The sequence below is a fragment of the Acyrthosiphon pisum genome, chromosome A1, assembly GCF_005508785.2.
Source record: "Acyrthosiphon pisum isolate AL4f chromosome A1, pea_aphid_22Mar2018_4r6ur, whole genome shotgun sequence".
Lineage (NCBI taxonomy): Eukaryota > Metazoa > Arthropoda > Insecta > Hemiptera > Aphididae > Acyrthosiphon > Acyrthosiphon pisum.
The window spans coordinates 73,266,966-73,281,614 of NC_042494.1; positions in this window are offsets into that span (position 1 = coordinate 73,266,966).

Consider the following 14,649-nt stretch of genomic DNA (forward strand, 5'->3'; position numbering starts at 1 on the left):
TAGGTTTTGTAGGTATATAATACTAAATTATACATTTAATTGTATTATGTATTATGTATTTGTGTGTATTTATGTAAATAATAAATTGTGTATTATAAGGCGTGATGAATTTGATAGTTAATTGATTATACAAAAACTACATAATTTAGGGTTTTTAATATGGTTGAAAATATTGAAAGTGATTTTTAAATTTTTAAATTGTTCAATTATTATTGATTTCAGGTTTTGACAAAAGCATTGAAGTTATTCGTTTTACAATTATGAGAGTTATATGGATATGTCATTACATTTTAGAGTAAAAAAAAAAACGTTATAATTTAAACTTATAATGGATAATTGAACCTAGATGGTACATAGGATGTTTGGGGCTGTGTTAAAGATAGATAATTCTTAGTACCTATATAAATTACCAAAAAAACACATATTTTTGTTTCCTTCAAATTACTATTAAATATTGAATTATTTTACTCATAATTATTAAAAATGATTCGATCAAAGTTCAATATAAAAAAAAAATATTTAAGGAGTTATAATTAGGGTATTTAGTATATTCGACTTACGTCATTGGGCCGGACCAAATATAATTGCTATCTTACACGTATAAAAGTTTCTCACTTAACACAATCCATTACAAATTTTTAGATTCAGAGCGGATCGATCAATGTATTGATTTTAAAATCATCATGACGTGGGTTTTTTTAGTTTTTATTTTTGTGTCTGTCGTAACCTTTTAGGGAATATATATTTCCAGACAACTTGTTCTTACAACAATTTAAAGATATCGAAAATACTTTTGCTCATTGTTTTTGAAAAATGAGTTCAAATGTTGATAAAATTGATATGATCATAGCATAAATATTGATTATTAAGGTACATATTATATTTTAACATTATTTTATGATTAAATTTAACATAATTCTTCAGTATTTCTTCATTTTTTCTCCAGTATTTTTTAAAAATGTATTTTGTATTATATTATTATTATTCCATTATGTAAAAAACCTATTAGTTCTATCGAAGTGTCGCCAATGTCACTACGCGATTCTGCTCGTAGGACACCGACTAAGTGCTTATCTTAACTAGGGGGTACACAGTAAGCCTTTAAAAATTCCTAAACGTCAAATACTGTTATATAAAAATATACATAGATTAGTATATTCGGTGACAGAAATAAGTTCAATCTTCCCACAAAAAACCAGTATCTGACAATTTAATACGACCACTTCAAAAACATTTTTAATGATTCAGTACCACTGTTTATATGGCTTTATATAGTATAGATAGTATTCGAAGTAGTTACTATAATGCTTAAGGATACATGTGGTAGTGAAATAATTATGTTGCACAAAGTTATATTTACCATTCATTTCCAGGTTAATTTCGTGTTCTTCGACTATATAAATTTTATTTATAAAATAAGTTATTAAATCTGCTTCTATGCACCCCATTTTGTAATTATAATTATAATCATTTCAGTACTAAAAATTTGTTTATTATAATTTAAAATAAAAAAAAGTGTGGATTTTTTTTCAATTTGTCTGTGATATTTAAGAATTTTTAAATTGTAATATTTTTTTTAATATATTATATTCCTATACTTAAATAAAAACACAGAATAACTAATAGCGACGGTCTGTATGGAGTGTGGAGTGTGGACCCGGTATACATACTACATATGCATATTATATCTACACGCATTCCTTATACACACACAGCGACACATGTAACACATAAAATATAATATTCTACATCTTTACTCTGTCTCTCACACAAGAGGATCTAATGCACAACGTCCACGCCAATATCCACTTCGACAATATTTTTGCCATTCAAAGTCAGTGCGTTTATATATGTATGTATATTGAATTATTCCAGCATTCGGTATGACTGTCTAAATTAATTATTTTGTATTATCTAACAAATTCACAAATTAATTATAATATTTAGAGTAGTAGATTAATGATACGTATAGGTATATTCTTTAAACTAAAGATATAAAATCACTAATTAACGTTAAATAATATCAGAACACCGATGACATATACCCATAATATAACACTCCCCTTTTTAATATATAATCCTAACTTCTTTCCTATTTATTATTACCTCTTTCCCCTACCTTATACCTTTTCGTATTTTTAATCTACCACATTTTAATATTCTAAAAACAAGCAGAGGATATCTATATTAATCGTGATTGATATAAGCATATCAAACAACTCATAAAGTTTCAATTTTTTGCTTGTATTCACTGCGGAGGACATTTGACTGCACCACGACTGAGATTTTCGATTATAGTTCGTAATTTCATAAGCCACTATTCAAGCAGTTTTAAAATTGATTTGTTACGAAAGTTTAAACAGAAAATATAAATCTAGATTGTGGAAAATAAAACTTTAAAATGTTGCCTCTACTACAATTTGAATTTGAATTGAGGCGCTAATCAAATCAACAGTGCTAACCAGCAGTGGTGAAAAACATTCAAGTGTACACAGTGTGAAGTGGTTGGTCATGCAGCCAAATATTGTACAGCGAAGCACTAGACGTTATTCAGATCACTGAAAATAAACCGGGCAAATAGTATTCCTCAAATATGTTTACCAGCTGAATGCAGTTTAGAACCAGTGAGTGGGTTAGTCGATACTGGTACTATACATATCATATACGTTTATTAATAGTAGGTACTGCAATCTGTTATTCCTATTTTTTACTTTTTGTTCATTTTTTGTTAATATTTTTATTTTGTTTTTATATATTTGTCATTTGTATTTTGTTCTATTGTATTGTTTGGCGTTTTCTTATGTAACTTTATATTATTTTGTTCAAATGAATTATCAAAATGTTGTATTGTACTATTGGGCTCCAGCCCGTTCATAAATAAATAAATAAATATATAATTTTACATGCTCTATAAAATATGTATAATATAGCACACGTTTCAAATAGTGTGGTGACATAATTAATTAGGCAATTAATATCATAAGTATTCTGAGGTCATTGCGAACATTATCGAAACTAATCGAACTATAAAAGTATATTCTCGGAAAAGTCTCGATGTCCACGAGACAGGGTACGAATCGAACTGAATACTAAATTATGTTTCGAGACCCAAATTTCGCCTCGTACAGAAAAGTCACCACCACTTTTTAAGGGTAAGAGCATATTATAAAAGAGTTCATCACAAAAGCTCGTCAGATGGTTACAGTATGGGTTAGCAAACGATTAGAAGGTTATAGAGATACTCAAAACACTTGGAAGCAGGTCGTAACACCACTCACCACTCTATTATAGTTTACTATTGTAATTTATTTTGTATTAAATATATGTTAAATAAATACATCACGACCTCCATTCCCGATTTGATGCATATATCGAAACGAGTTGGGACGTAACAGAAACATTTGCGCTAAAGGTAAGACATCCAAGAAAACAAGAAAAATCAAAAATATTTTTGATGTATTTTTATTAACAGAGACAATTTCACCTATGTGGATCATCGTTGAACTGAGGTGTGCGCAAACCTCAATATTCAATAACTCTGGGAAACCGAACTTTTTATTACACGACAGATCATCTCGGAAATGAACACAGCAATATTTAAGCATACATTATATAACTGTTTACTCACCCACATATTATATTGTCTCTGTCTCACAAACGCTTAATATAGCAAATTGTACGTTCTGAATAATTAACTACGGTATGATTAATTTTAGATTGATTTAACCTACTACCGAACTTAGAAATAAGAATTATATACTACCTAATTGTAACTTGTTTGAAAATGTAGGTACACTATAAATGACATGCATATTTATGTATAGACTACTCCAGACTATGCTTAATTATATTTTTCGAGCGTTACTAAGAAAGGGCGATTATTTCTTGAATTTAAAGTTGAAATTTAAAAAGGTCTCGGGGCCTTCTCTGCCACCTGCAGGTCATCCTGAATTTGCATGAGGGTATTGATCTCTCGTGGACCAGAGTATAGTTTTATTTCTGGATAACATCTTATATTACATCATAGAATTCATTATATAATGATTTTTCTACGTTATTGCATTTGTAAAAAAAAATTCTAATTTATGAACATTGCTTAAAGTATGATTAATTGTTGAGTAATTTGTTTTTCTAAAGTTACAATGATCTATATAAGCGAGGTATCACGCGTAATATTATTTTTATTTTATTCGAAATTGACTAGTAATGGAGTATAGTCATTTTCAGATGATACACGATGATCATTTTTAATGGGAGAGACAAAAGTATTTAGCATATTAGAAAAAATTAAGGAACGTTAAGTGTCACATATCGGTCCTGATATTATCGATAAACCGGAATGATATTGTTATTGGTCAGTGAGGTGGACGGTTTAATTGCCTTTGATCGGGTTTTAAAATATTGTACATAGTTAGTCGTCAAAAACTATCGAGAATGTGGTGTCGGCTCCGCATAAGCTTATGTGAAACAAAAATAAACGCATTATAATAACTAAACTTCATCTTAATAATTAATTAATTAATCTAATACGCTAGTAAACCTGAGTATACGAAGTAACTAGCAACGGAAATGTACAGACTACTCCGCAACATAAAGAGCTAAACGTATTAAGAAATGAATTAAACTGACCAAACACGTTCAAATTGAAACAGTAAAAATGTAAATCAGAATCTTTTGAGTATCTACCATATTGAATAACAGGCCACCACTGTTGGTGACCAATAACCAAAGCCTTAACTTTGTTATTAAAATTTGATAGATTAAATTCAATAGATTAAACGTAGTAAGGGTATAAAAACTATAAATAACAAGTGCTATTTGGGGGGGGGGGGGATGTAACAAGTTACTACAACAACTTTTTCATACGAGTTTAACCTTATATATTACTTTAGTAAAACGTATAATAGTGAAACATCATTAGTATTATTTGATCAATTAATTCTATATAATAATATAATCTATACTAATGTTCTTACCTAAAATTGATATATCATTTGCTATTAAGATATTTGTGTATTTATTCTCGCCTAATGAATACATATAATATATATTTGATTATTACACAAAATAGGTACTTGTCTTATTCTACTGTAATTTACATTTTAGCAATATGGTTATTTATGATTTCCACACTTTATTTGATTAAAACTAAAATTATTTTGTATACAAAATTCTCCGTTCCACGAGAGAATGTACACGAGCCGAGTACATTTAGCGCAGAGGCTAAATTTCTACCACTCTTAGCCGCTCGGCCGCTACGTATGCGAGGAGTCGTTTCTGACCACCGGCCGAACAGTTGACGATAGTAACCGAACGTGTACGTTCTCTCGTGGTACGGTGTATAGTTACACGTGACATATTATCATATAGGCACTGCAAATGTTTAACCATTTATTACTTGAATAAACATAAACACATTATACATATTATGATAACAGATAAATATTACTTTACTTTTAGTCATTTTTATTAGTGCAAGGTCAGCGGTTCACGAAGTGTGTCTTTATAATAGGGGTTCCGCGATGCCGTAGTATTTTATTATGGTCCAAAATTTAATTTTAAAAACCAAAGATGGCGGTGACGGAAACGATTTCGATTATGTAAAATATAAAAATATATACATTTTTAATTATTTATAATTTAATTTAAATAAATATTTTCATATTTCCCATTACACTTTTTACTGGTTTTTATTCATGATATGATTTTGGGGAGGGCACCCTGAGAAAACCTTGGTTCAAATATGGCGCCGTGAGCCAAAATACTTCAGGAACCCATGGATTAGGTAATATGAATTAAGGTAATTTAAAACACCTTCTTCTTGAATGTCCATACTTAGCCAAAAAGAGAAAAATCTTTCCACAGTTAATGAATCTTGAAGATATTTAATCAATAAAAAACTTTAATTTATTAATGTTTTTCCTTAAAAAACTAATTTGTACAACCGAATTTAAATATTTTAGATGATGTAAAAAAAATGTATATTAAAGCAAAACTTAAAAGTGAAACTTTAAATTGAAAAATGGATTTGAAGTGTATCTGGGTGATGTCACATTAGTTTTAAAAAATATCTGTTAATTCAAGAATATCAGATTTTGGGTTTTTTTATTTACCAAAATGCTTATCAGATTTTTGGAAAATTCCAATTCCAAAAAATAATACTAAGGGGTACCGAGTATGTTATGTTATCGACACGCAAATCCGACGTATAAAATTAAAACTATGAACTTCTTTGTCAATTACAACAAAAAAAGTCATCGTATGGGTAGTTTTTTTTTGTTATAAATTAATATAAAATTCTCGTGTCATAGTGTTAGTGATCGCACTCCTCCGTAACGGCTTGAACGATTCTTATGAAATTTTGTGCGCTTATTCAGTAGGTCTGAGAATAGGTTTTAAAGTATTTTTCACTCTCCTACTACTCATCCGGGGAGGCGATCAAACGGGGATTTTGAGATTTACGGTAGAAATTGTTGTTTATAAATGGTTGCTATTAGTTACAACTTACATAGGATAAAAAATTAGTAGAAATTAGTATTTATTTATTATTGGTTGCCATTGGTCATTCTGGCAGATCGGGTGCAAAATCATGGTGGTAACTTGGACGACAGCGTAACGAGAATAATAATGTTAAAATAACGTATTTATCCGAAATGGCACGACCGATTTTTATAGTTAGTAGAAATTAGTATTTATTTATTATTGGTTGTCCTCGGTTAATCGGACAGATCAGGTGAAAATCAAATCATATTTTCACACATTGCCCACTTGATATGCTGTTGCAAATTGTCCACGATCCGACGTAGTAATTTATGAGTTATAAATATTCAAAGTTTAGATGAGCAGAGTGGAGTGGTACGGGGTTACCCCCCCCGAAATGTTTGTCCACTTCTCCGCTCATCTAAACTTTAATATTTATAAATTATTACTCATAAACTACTCGCCCCAAATTCGATTTTCATGTATCAAAATACTAAGAAAAATATTCTGCTTTGGAATATAAAATTATAACCCAATGGTGTCATTCAAAAAAGTCAAAAACTTAAAAAATTATAAGGATAAAAAATATTCAAAAATATAATTTTTTAAGAAAAACGTTGTTTTATAAGTGACTTTATCCTATGTAAAAAAATATTATCAAAAAAATTTACACTTTTTGAAATAATGAGTGTTCAATGATAAAAGAATCACCCGGTATAGGATAAAAAAAAAAAAAAAAAACAAGAGTGTGTAAATCCTCCATTACACTCTAGAGAAGTACTTTTATAAGTAGTGGGGCCTGCAGTGAAATTATAAATGAATTAGGCAGAGAGTAAGAAAAACCAATACAATACAAATAAACGTGCACGCTGCCGCCGCTGTGCATGACTTGCAAAATAAATAAATAAACGTGTCGTTTCATTTTTCGTTACTATTTTTTTCCACCTACACTTCTAGAAAGAAGTTTTACTTCAAAAAAAAAAAAATTTAAAAACAAATAAACTCCATTGTAAAACGACTAGCTGCCTCGCGCCGCTGAGAATCTAAAACAATTATTCTAAACATGACGTGACAGGGTGTTATATTTTTTAGAATTATATCTTATAAGGCATCTACATTCTTACGATCGTCGGTCCTTACAGGAAAAACGACTCGTAATGTGATCTGAATTTGAAAATTGTTTTTTAATTCTATTTCTAAACAATATTATACTGCGATTTTAACTAATTTTCACCAGCCTTAGAACTTTTTTTTTTGATCAATGAAATCAGCAATTGAATATTAATAGGCCCTGTATAAAATACTTTGTTCTAACAAATAAAAATGAATGAAATCAGACTACAAGGTTGTGAGTATTTTTCTGTAACGTGTATTTTGAGCAAACAATTTCATCTTTGGTTAGCGGTGCCGATAAACATGACTAGTGCGCACCTATTATAGTGCGTGTGTAGATAGCCAATTACAAATTGCATAATATTGACTATTATTGAATACACGCGATCTGAGACTAATGTTTAATTGATTAAATATTTTAACTAGAGATTATTATAAGATCTTTTTTAAAATCTATAAATTCTAGAGTAATATGTTTTTCGTAAATTAATAATTATTATTTACTCACCATCAAACTTTTTAACAATATTGTCTGTTTAAAAATGGATAATTTTAAAAATGTAATTTTAATACAAATTTCAAACACAGTAGTACGCTATTATAATGATTTAAAATGTCGGTGTTGTTAAGGAACGTGGTCCTAAAGGAATTCTTGGAATTGATTCCTTTTAGAGGAACAAATTAAGGAATTAGTTCCTATATTTTTAAAAGGAATAGGAACGTGAATTAATTCCTTATTTTTAGTAATAGGAACGTTAATATTATAGTTCTTTTGTTCTTCTCAGAAATGTTTTTAAAAAAAATTGGGGAGAAAAATGTAATTTACTTAGTATGTTTTTAATCTATGAAAATAATAGACAAAACTACTAATTTTCAATCACTTTGTGATTAGTGATTATGATGATAATTGATAACTCATGTACCATGAGGAACTAGGAAAAGAATGAATTTCTTTTTATAGGAACGAGGAATTTAACGAGTTATTTTTAATAATAAATGAGCAAGGAACTAAACGAATTCATATTTATACTAAAGGCACGAGGAAATGAACGGATTCCTATATAAAAGGAACGTTACAACACTGGAAATGTTAACAATAAACGTTATATATACCTATAACGTTATTTTTAATCATAATATGATATATATATATATAAGACGATATATGTATTATATGATATATGTATAAGACGTAAGTAGTTATATTATAACTAAGTTTGGAGAAGATAACATAATTTTTTATCTCACTAAAATTGAGCATAATATATTGAACTAGTATCATGTACCTTTATAATAATTGTACATTTTATACAGATAGTTTAGTATTCAAAAGTTTTTTAGGCACCCTGATAACCTGACAGATTTAAGTGATTTCTGTGAAATCAAGAATATTGCATTTTGGGTTATATTTGGTTATAAAAGTAAATAATTGTAACAAGATTTTGATAAAATGTATATACCAAAAATATATATTATAGAGTACCAACGATTTCAAGGTCGCTAGGTTAGAATAACCACGCTGGAACCCGATGTACGAAATTGAAATTATGAACTTCTTAGAAATACTAAATACTTAAAAGGTTACTCAGTACATTTTGAATTATAAAATACTTTCGATAATTCTAACATGGGTGAAAATGTATTATGCATTTATGCATGCCATAGCTTATAAAACTATGTTTTAATTAGTTAAACTTAACCTTAATGTCATTAAGAGATCTCTAAATTCTAGAATATATCGTCTCGTCTAATAATTATGTACTTACTTTTATCAATAACAATGTCTGTTTTAACATTTATAATTTTAAAAATGTAATTATAATACAAACACAATGACAATACTTCTATGAATTTGCATATAAGAATTTATTAAACAATATTGAATAATCTATTGGTGAGATAATGAGATATAGCCCCTCAAAGTAAGGTGTGTTTTGAAGGTGATATAGTATTTTTGGTTTGTAAAGACCAGGAGTTGAATATTCTGTACCTACGTTTACCCAAGTTCAAAGATAAGTGATAACTATATTATACTATAATATAACTTAAATAAATATTAATTGTGATAGTAATTGAATATTTAAGCCACTACTGTCTACTCCATTAACGCCTATCTATACCTACTAATCATAGTGAAAAATAATTATAAGTTATGATAATAACTAATAATGACCGATAATCAAAAACATCGTTCATGTCAATTGCCGATAAGTACCTAGTTCTTAAGTCCAAATTGTACTATTATTTGTATATACCCACAAAAAGACGTATCTAAGGTGGGGTCCACTGGGACCAAAGGATCAAAGGACCACAGGGACCAAAGGACCACTCCACACCAAAGCAATATAGTTACTATGCTATACAACGGTACTATGCCGTAAGATTAACGAAGTCAGTCGATAATATTGCTAGTCTAGTTTTATACTAACATGTTCATTTTTATTTCGTTTGTTTTTGATTTTACTTAAATAATAATCAAGTATAAAAAGAGATGCACATGACAATTTTTTTTTAAACCAGTGCTAAAAAACCGTTATTTGTTATTTTGTTGCGCTATTAGATCAATGTAAAAGTCAAAAACAAAATCAATCGATGTGTAGTAGCAGTAATAGAAGTAGGTACATTATTTTTTTCATCAATAATACTGTTAGTGAGTACTAGTTTTATCAACATTGAAACTGTTTTAAATCAATTGTTTCAAAATAAATATCTTCCACTACTTTAAAAGTAATGTTTTAAATTCCCCCGTAAGGAGTCTCTATTAAGATATAATATGGGCTTAATGAACCCGCTAGTCCCTAGTTAATATCCCTACACGAAAAACTACACTGTTACCAACCAACCAAAATCGGTGGACACAGCGTGTGACTCATTACTCATTAGAATAAAAATGTTTAACTTAATTTAAAAATGTATTTGTTGGCATGACTGTCGTGCTATTTATGTAACTATTACCTAATGTTATATGATTAGTTATTATTGAATTTGTTTATATTGCCAATAATCATATCATCTCATTACATTATTGATTGGGTAAAAAAAATAATGACTTACCAAATGTATAGTCAGTTATCTCACGTGTACACTCTAAATGTATAACAAAAACTATTGTAAATTAAATAAATATTTGTTTACTTATTGAGAAATGTATTTAATTCCGCACCATATATTATTTAGTAGTACAGAAAAATTTTTTGACAACAACAAACGACGGTATCGACACACACAACTTTTTACAGACCGCGTGCCATGTAATATGATGGCTATTGGCAAATACAGAAGATGATAGAAACGTGTACAACACGTCTTGTAAACCAGGGGATTCTGCATTATAGGTGGATTATACGCCTTGCGCCAAACGATAGTGGCGATAACGGTGCAACACGGAGATAAGATATGTAGCCGTTCAGCCTCGGACTAAGATATAATGGACAGGAAACGAACAGTCAGGTGGGTGACGGGGAACCGGGCCGTTTAAAGTATGGAGTAGGCTTGTGAAGGGGCAAATAAAGGGGCTAGTGCGAGTCTAGCGCTACCTATATTCATTGTATAATTTAGATGGATGAATATAGGTAGCACCAGGGGGTGGACACTTTTGGGCGGCGGGCCGATAATAGAGAATCAGTCGGCCATGACACTTGAGGAAGCAGTGTGCACATTGCTATGGAAAAATAAAGAATTTTTACGTTTGTTTGATTGTTCACACTGAGTATAGTAATGATAAGTACCACATTTTTACGTTATCAAGATATTTTATTGTAAAAATGGGTTCCACTTTTTTTTCAGTGAAAACTGGTCACTGTTCGGTTGAACTGGCCCTACTGTATCCCCTTAGTGTCATGGCCGACTAACACAAGCCATTGTCCTATGCTGCCCGTGTTAAATATTATCAGTGTCAATTCTGGTTGTTATATTCTGTGGTAGCAATAGATTCGCACCTTTCCCATTTCCCCCCGCACAAGTCTACTCATCACCTTAAGCGGGCCGGTGATTAGGCTTTCGTTTCCAGTCCATTCTATCTTAGTCAGTGCTGTTGAGCTTACTTTCACGGCCAAAGTCCACGGGTAACCAAGATCTGTGACATTGACTATGCGGTTCATACGCACGCATAGAACCGGTAAAATGGCGGTGACAACGACTAGACACTAGACTTCAACTACAGTATGCGTATTTTGATTATTAGTGTAGGGTAGGATACAGATACAGTCATACAGATACCATACTATAGTAACTATAGGGTGTTATTAGTCAAACCTAATAAGATGTTGTACATAGCCATAGGTATGGCTTGACATTCAACATGGTTATTCATTTATTGTGTTAATGTCAGAGTTGCTAAACAAATATACAAATTTATTCTTCAAAAGCTACTAAGCATATTTTTATAAAATATATATGACATATGTACATAATATATTATCTTGAATTTTATCATATTATAAATTAAGTAAAATATTATATGATCTTACTTTTAATTGCTGTGGATGTATAAACGTAGATCATTATTAAATGATTATAGTGTTATAAATTATAAATTATGTAAAAAAAATAGTGGACTTACATTCGGGAAGCTCTGTTAATTTATAAAGACAATCATTATTTAAGTTATTAAAATTAAGGAACAATTTAATCAGTTAATTCAATAATATTATTAATATTTTCGGTTTTCAATTTTGGTATTCTATGTTTTGTAAATATTGTAACTTCAGTTATGACTTCAAATTTCAATGGAATAAAACGGTCATCTTATCCGTGCAATTGATATTAATTCACCGAAATTATACGTAAGTAATGATACCACCCACAAAAAAGCATCAATAAATCGTCTTCCATTCAATTGACAACATACCTACCAAAAAGTGTTTAACTACGTTAAAGTAATCAGTTAATTAAATTAAATTTCTAATCAAAATAGATGATCAGTTTATTATATTTAATAAAACTTCCATTGATGTTTTATGACTGATTTTTCGTCAGAAAGTTAGTTAGAGTTTCCGTTATATCAAGACTAACATAATATACGGGATATAGTTTATACGGACTGTTGATATTTTCCGTTTTATGGAGATTTCAAGGGGTCTACATTTCTAGGGGATTTCTATAAGGAGTCCGTTTCAAAAAAGTTTTACTGTAAACATATGAGAAATAATTTCGTTTAATTGTAAATTAATTAAAATAGTAAATGAGTTTACCATCAACATCTGTGAATGTAAAAACGTAAATTGTTATTAAATATTTATATGATTAGTGTTATGGATTATAAATTATGTATACAACTGGTGGACTCACAAATTTTCAAACCTGTACATTTATAAACATAATAATTATTAAAGCTCATAAAATACTACAATTTGGAATATAGTAAAATCAACATAGTTATTGACCGCTAGTAATATAACATAACAGTACTAACTAGCTATTAGGTAATATGTACCACAAATATACAATTATTACAGTTATAAAAAACTAATATGTGGCCTTACTTTTGGAAATACCTGTAATAAAGTAAGTATAATTAAATTTATGTTCAAAACTTAGGTACCTATAGTGGTAAATTTCGTTACAAGATATGAAATTGTATTTATTAGAATTGTTTTATTTAGTACCTATTTAATAAAATGCAATATTAATATTTAATAGTAAATTATAAGCTATTATAATATGGACAAGATTTATCAAATAGAGATCCAGAAACTTTCAAAAAACATACAAATATTTGTACACATTATTATTTCAATAAAAAACAATAAAAAAATGTTTGATTATTTTTAAAAATAAATGATACTCTATAAAAGATAAATGTAAATTATTATATTATAAACTTCCTCAAAACTAATAGTTTATAGATATATTCTAGTTTAAAATAAATATATTATAATAATGCCCTTACCAAATATATTACGTGATTCTGAAAATATAAAAATATAAATAATATTTGATTTGTGGATATAATGTTGTGATATTATGAAAAAGTAAATAATAAATTGTATTTAATAAAAAAATCCCTAGTTGTTGAATCAACAAATATTTTACTAAAATACATAACATAAATCATATTTTCACAACATGTTACATTGCGAGAAAACCACTTACATATAAATAAGATATAATAATAATATCAACAGGTTCTGGAGCAGAAACCTCAAGAGTGATATATTGAGTTGCACGTCCTCAGTGTGCTATATCACAAAGTGAACCAAGATGATAGATGAGGTATTACAGCTAGTACCAGTCGGTCTCCACCTAATTGACTATGCAGACGACCTCGAGGTTGTGGGAGTTGCAATTACAAGTCACATTCTGGAGGAACTGACCATTCCCGTTTGACTTAGATCGGTGCCTGAATGGACGGACGTGGCCTTCAAATAGCTAATGCATCAGAAGCGTGAGGCTAAATGATGCTCACTAGAAAATTGGCATATGAAACGCCACGTTTAGTAATAAGTATTCAGGCCATAATATTAAGAAACAGTCTATGGTATTTGATGTACGCTTATTATTCACAAGACATTATAAAATGTCACGAGGATAAAATCTGGGATCACAGCGGACATTCTATGGTTTATGCCTAATTTTGGTGTAAAAAAAACGATGTAGCTGAGGTGGAAGTAATGATACTGTAGTTATAGTTTCAATTGTGATACCACATGAAAATAAAAATAAATTTCGCGCTGAGACAACAATTATAGCTTCCTACACTTCCATTTTCGACCAGTCAACTACTACCTAATCAGAATTACAATCACTGCAAGCAACAATGATCCAAAACCAACAAATCAGTGAGTCATATACACTGCAATGGACGATAGAAATTATGGCTGCTGATTAGGTACAAAGACCGGCAATCACGTACGTGTATCCAGCTACCCCATATTGGAATTTAAAAATTTTTTTTTGGTCAATATTTAGCATACCGGGTGATTCTTTTATCAAACAACACTCATTATTTCAAAAAGTGTAAATTTTTTTGAAAATATTTATTACATAGTTTCAAGTCACTTATAAAACAACGTTTGTCTTAAAAAATTATATTTTTAAATACTTTTTATCCTTATA